This window comes from Pteropus vampyrus, unplaced genomic scaffold (genome assembly GCF_000151845.1).
Source record: "Pteropus vampyrus isolate Shadow unplaced genomic scaffold, Pvam_2.0 Scaffold375, whole genome shotgun sequence".
Taxonomy (NCBI): Eukaryota; Metazoa; Chordata; class Mammalia; order Chiroptera; family Pteropodidae; genus Pteropus; species Pteropus vampyrus.
In genome coordinates this window covers 14,989-20,246 of record NW_011889156.1, presented here as the reverse complement: position 1 = coordinate 20,246, position 5,258 = coordinate 14,989, and the positions used below count along the sequence as shown (strand labels likewise).

Here is a 5,258-nt window from a genome sequence, read left to right as displayed (position 1 = left end):
TCCTCACCACCACCTTCAGAAAGTTTTGAAAATACATTCAGAATATTGGATTTTTAACTGACCACTTTAATAAATATGAAATCATACCTGCTCAGAAAACATGAGAAAGATGAGGTAGACTTTATTCTGAATTTGTCTTTTCTCTTAAAATATACTGAAAAGATGTTATGATTTATCTTCGACGGAGACATCATGCATTTTATTAGTGGGAAAAGAATCACAGCTGGTCATCAATGTTATGTTTAAAGTTATTGTCATATTCGTTCTGAGTAAAATATGGAGAAGACACAATATTCTTTTTTGGTCATGTGACATAAACCATAAGGCACACCAAACTATGAGATGGTAGGTAATTCATTATAAAAATATATGACTTCTACCTCAAAATTGAAAATTTCTGTGCATCAAAGGACACAATCACCAGCGAAAATGCAACGTATGAAATGGGAGAAAATATTTGCAAATCATATATTTCATAAAGGGTTAACACCCAGAGTGTATAAAGAACTCCTATAATTTAACAATAAAAAAAAAAGCGATTAAAAAGCAAAAGACTTGAATAGACATTTCTCCAGAGAAGACATACGAATGGCCAATAAGCACATGAGAAGACGCTTAGTATCACTAATCATCAGGGAAATGCAAATCAGAACCACTAAGAGATATCACCTCATCCACGTTGGGATGGCTACTAGCAGGAAAATAGAAAGCAGTGCTGGCCAGGACGTGGAGAACTGGAAGCCATTGGGTGCGGACGCGAAGTAGTGCAGCCTCTGTGGAAAACAGCATGTCGGCTCCTCAAAAATCAAAAACAACATGCGATCCGGCGGTCCGCCTCTGGCTATGTACCCAAAAGAATGAAAAGCAGGGTCTCAAGGAAATGCTCACAGGCCCAAGCTCATGGCACCATTATTCACAGTAGCCAAAAAGCGTAAGCAGCCCAGGTACCCGCAACAGATGAGTGGATGAACCGACGGTCCTCTCTGCGTGCAGTGGGGCGTTATCCGCCCGTAAGAGGAAGGAGACCCTGGCGTGTCACAGCGTGGGCGAACCTTCGGGACTTCGTGCTCGGTGAACTCAGCTGGCGTGTGGTACGAGGCCACTTTCGGAGAGGGGCTCAGGGTGCGGCCTGGTGGGGGAGAGGGCGGCGAGCGCCGCTGCTTAACGGGGGCAGAGTTTCAGTTTTGCAAAACGAAGAGTCTGGAGGTGGATGGTGGTGGCTGCAAAACTGTGAGTGCCACTCGGCGCCACTAAGTCGTATGCGGAAAGATGGTTCAGATGGTAAACGTGGTGGTGTGTGCTTTACCACCATTACCAAAGTAGAAGACCATGAGGCTCTCACTAAAGCGGCTTACGGGTGTCGCTAATGTAAACCCTGGGGAAATAATCCGGTTTCTTCCCGCCGCGTATTGTGGCCTTGGGTCGAAGCTCTCAGTTCTACTTATGACGGTGCGCGAGAATTAAGTGCTAGATGTCTCGGCGACTTCAGACGCAGTTGATCTTTCTGTTCTGGAAAAACTGTCCACTCTCAGCTTCCAAGGTACGATGCTCCTGGTCTTCCTTGGGCCTTGCTGACATTTTTCCGTCGTCTTTGCTGGGCTTCCTCCTCTGCTTGATCTCTGACGTCTCTAGTGCGTTTTGACTGTCGCGGGCTCCTGTTCCTCTCTGTACGCATGTGCTCCCTCCGTGGGGACGGCATCCTTTCCGTGGCTTTAAATTCCACTGAGAAATCCTGAGAGGGAAATGGCACAGATGTGATACGCCGTGGAGGTCACTGGTGGGCACGACTCGGAACGCAAGTCAGCGGCGCTTTACAGCTGAGCTCGACGGCCACACACAATGGAAGTAGTTTTCTCCGTACCGCTAGGATGCTCTGTAACAGAGTGCTCAGGTGGCTCGTTTCCAGCTGCCACATAACCCTTTTACACACACAGAGACGGTGCGCACGGCAGTCTCTGTGTTCCGACCGTCCGCAGTCCGAGCGTGCGGAGCTGGCCGGACCGGCTGGCAGGGGAAGAGGGTGCACCTTTCTTCCCAGGTCCCAGTTCAGTGACGTCGTCGATGACTTGAAATCAACCACACTGGAAGGGTGTACACCACGGAGACAGGCAGATGCTACAAACTGTCCCATATTCTCGCCAAGAGTGGGGAAAGCATTTAACGGCCCCGCTGGAGCCAGGGACCACGCCCGGACTGAGGGCGGTGACGTGTTACAGTCAGATTAAGTCACTCACTCTTCTTATCCCTGTTACGTGTTTCCTCGGATGTAAAACACAACAAAGATGTCATCCGTCTGCAGGAATGTTGTGTTAAGGTGACACATTCCGCAGAGGCCGCCCGGGGTCCTCCTCGAGGGACTTGCCTCGGCTCGTCAGATCCAGTTTGCAGAAGTGTAAGAATCTTCAGAAACAACAAGCCGACAATGGAGCATCAGGAGAGCAGAAAACTTACTCTGGGAACAGAACTTCCATACGGGGACACAGGCTGGTTGCTGTGAGGCAAGGGAGCTTTGGGGTGTGACTCTGCCATGCCACTCAGACGACTTGCCTCACAGCAACCAGCCTGTGTCCCCGTATGTAAGTTCTGTTCCCAGAGTAAGTTTTCCGCTTACTGTAAAGCCCCGGAGAAATTGCAGGGGTGTTTAAGGACGCGGTGACGCTCCTGCGAAGTCTGATGAAGTCGTCGTGACCCAGGCACAGGGCGAGCCCCATGGACGTGCGGGGAGAGTCACAGGCCCTCCGTGGGCGGACGGCTCAGTCTCTGCGGTGAGACTTGACAGCGACCAACCCGCCCCGCCTGGGGGTGACACCAAGAGAACTGGAACGGGGCCGATTAGAGCTCGCTGCATCCCGAGCGATGGACGCGTGATTGGCCTTAGCTTCTCTGTCTCTTTCTACTTCCGCCTACGCCAGATGTGCCAGCTGTTCCATTGTTCCAAAATAGCCCTCACCCGCCCGGTCACCTCTGTGGTGGTCCCGTGCTGGTCACAGACAGCCCAGCCCCCTCAGACCGGCAGTAGAGGTCAGAGCCCCGGGCCAGCTCCTCTGAGGCTCCTTGGTGTTGCCCGTGACTCTGCCACGTGAAGTCCCTGTTCCATCCACGCGGGTTTGATCATCGTTCATTAAACGTGCCCCGTGCTGCTTCGACCCTTTTAACGGCTCCTCTTCCTCTGTAAATGTGCTTCTCCTTCATTTTTGGTATCCACATCCTTCCTGCCTTTCAAAATCCTGTTCGAAGTAAACTTTATCCCTTGGTCCCCACCTCATAGGCGAGGCTCATTCGTGCCTTCGACAATGCATATCAATTGAATCTTCACTGGGCGCGAAGAACTGTGCTCAGTGCTAGAGATGCATCCCATTTTTGAACATTTATCTTTTTTTAAATCTTCATTTTATCCCATTTCTAGAAATATTTCTGTGCCACCTTATAGCATCTCTTTTATTGTTTTCTTATAAAATAGAAGTTGAGTCTATTATTGAACCTGGAAAAATGCAACATGAAGTGGATTCTTAAGTAATTGTCGACTTGATGCACAATAGAAATGCTCGTTCTCTTTAACCTTGTCCTCACTCAGCGAATGCACAGAAACCCATAAAAGATTTAGTGAAGTGACTGAAACCTCCCAAGTTAAAGAGTATTATGACATACAGCTGTTCCGTTTTGATAGTTCGAGAAAGATCATTTGTGGTGCCTTTGGAAACAACTGATATCTGCTCTTTTTCCGAAGTGAACAGCACATTCTCGAGGGTGGAAAAGCCTCTCCTTGTCTTCGCAGTGGCCGGTCCGAAGTCCTCCAAGTGTGACGTTTGACACCTGCCGTCAGTTGGTCTCCTGTTAGGTACTGCCTCAGAGCCCGTGCTCCACAGTCGTGTTAAGGGTGAGTTTGGTTTATTTCCTTTCAGAGTTTACGTTTTCACTTAGAAGACAAATATATTTTAAGACTTTGAAAGTATGACTATACACGTATAGTGGGGTCTGTAAATTGTATTCACATTGCGACTCACATGGACAGAAAATGTGATTTTTCTCTATAACTTCTGGCCTTCCTGACAAGCCCCTATTGTTTAAGTGGTGTGAAATAAATTTAAGTTTATTTTTAAAAATTTTTTTAAGTTTATTTATTATTTTATTTCATTTGTTTGTTAATTTTTTTTTAGGCGAGACAACCCTTGGTTGACCTCACAGATTGCAAGGATCTCGTCAGCTTACAATCTCTTATTTTTTATTTTATTTTTTTTACTCCTATAGCACCTGGTCTTCCTAGGTGGTTGAAATAAAATTTAAATGTTTGCCTAATATGGCGATCTTTGCCCGACGCAGTAATTTAAAGAGTTTCTTGTCATAAATCTTCATCTCTTTGAGATAAAAATCGCGTCTCAGGTTTCCTCTCTCCCCTGTCCTTGCTTCTCTCCAAGAAAGGAAAAGGTGTGGCTTGCCGTGACTCTGGGGCCGCAAGGGGACAGCTTCCTCAGAAATGTGCCTTTTCCTCTGGCCTCTGCAGTGAGGCCCACATCCTCCTGGTCACTTTTCTTCTGCGCAGCACCCTGGGGTGAGGTCTGCCGTCAGTGTGGTGTGCAGTTGGGGCTCTGAGCTCGGGGGGGCTCGCGGGGCTCCCCGTGTAGCTGAGCCTCACTGGTGATGCAGCGCCTTCTGCCGCTGCGCTCTGGCCCAGGTGGCCCGCCGCTCGGCGCGACCGGGTGTCACACATCAGGCCCCCGCAGCGCCTAGCTCAGCCACCCGCCATCCACTCCTGCAGAACAGATTTACATATGGCTGGTGTGTTAGTTTTCTAGAACTCTTGTCACAAACTACCGCAAACACCGTGGCCGAAACAACAGAAAATAGACTCAAGATGACAGGGAGTTTTATTTTCTCACCGTCTTGGAGACCAGAAGTCTGAAACCAAGGCGTCAGCAGGACCGAACTCCCCCGAAGGCTCAGGGGCAGAGTCCTCCGTGGCCCTGTCCTTGCTCCTGGTGCCGCTGGTAATCCCGGGAGCTGCTTGGCGTGAGGCTGCGTCACTCCGGTCTCTGCCTCCCTCGTCACCTGGCTTTCTTCCTTCGTGTCTTCCATCTCCCTACAAGGACAGCAGTCGTTGGATTCAGGACCTGCCGTAATCCGGTAGGACTTCACGTTTCACTAATTACATCTGCAAATATTCCGTTTTCAGATAACATCGCATTCTGAGGTTCCAGGTGGAAAAAAAAAATTCTAGAATCAAATAACGCATAAAATAATCCTGTTTATTAGGAACAAGA

The 5,258-nt window shown here is 48.7% G+C and overlaps 1 long non-coding RNA gene across 2 annotated transcripts in view; it reads left to right on the top strand.

The window, feature by feature from the left end:
• The window catches only part of LOC111731445, a 29,726-nt gene extending 24,670 nt beyond the window's left edge, over window positions 1–5,056 (top strand). Inside the window, exons 3-4 of one of the 2 annotated variants that reach the window (XR_002777138.1) lie at window positions 3,728–3,877; window positions 4,416–5,056. This is a non-coding gene — a long non-coding RNA (uncharacterized LOC111731445). Of the gene's footprint in view, window positions 1–3,727; window positions 3,878–4,157; window positions 4,217–4,415 lie in introns of those variants that run through there. The other variant, XR_002777139.1, reaches the window with a different exon arrangement.
• The last annotated feature ends 202 nt before the right edge of the window (window positions 5,057–5,258 follow it).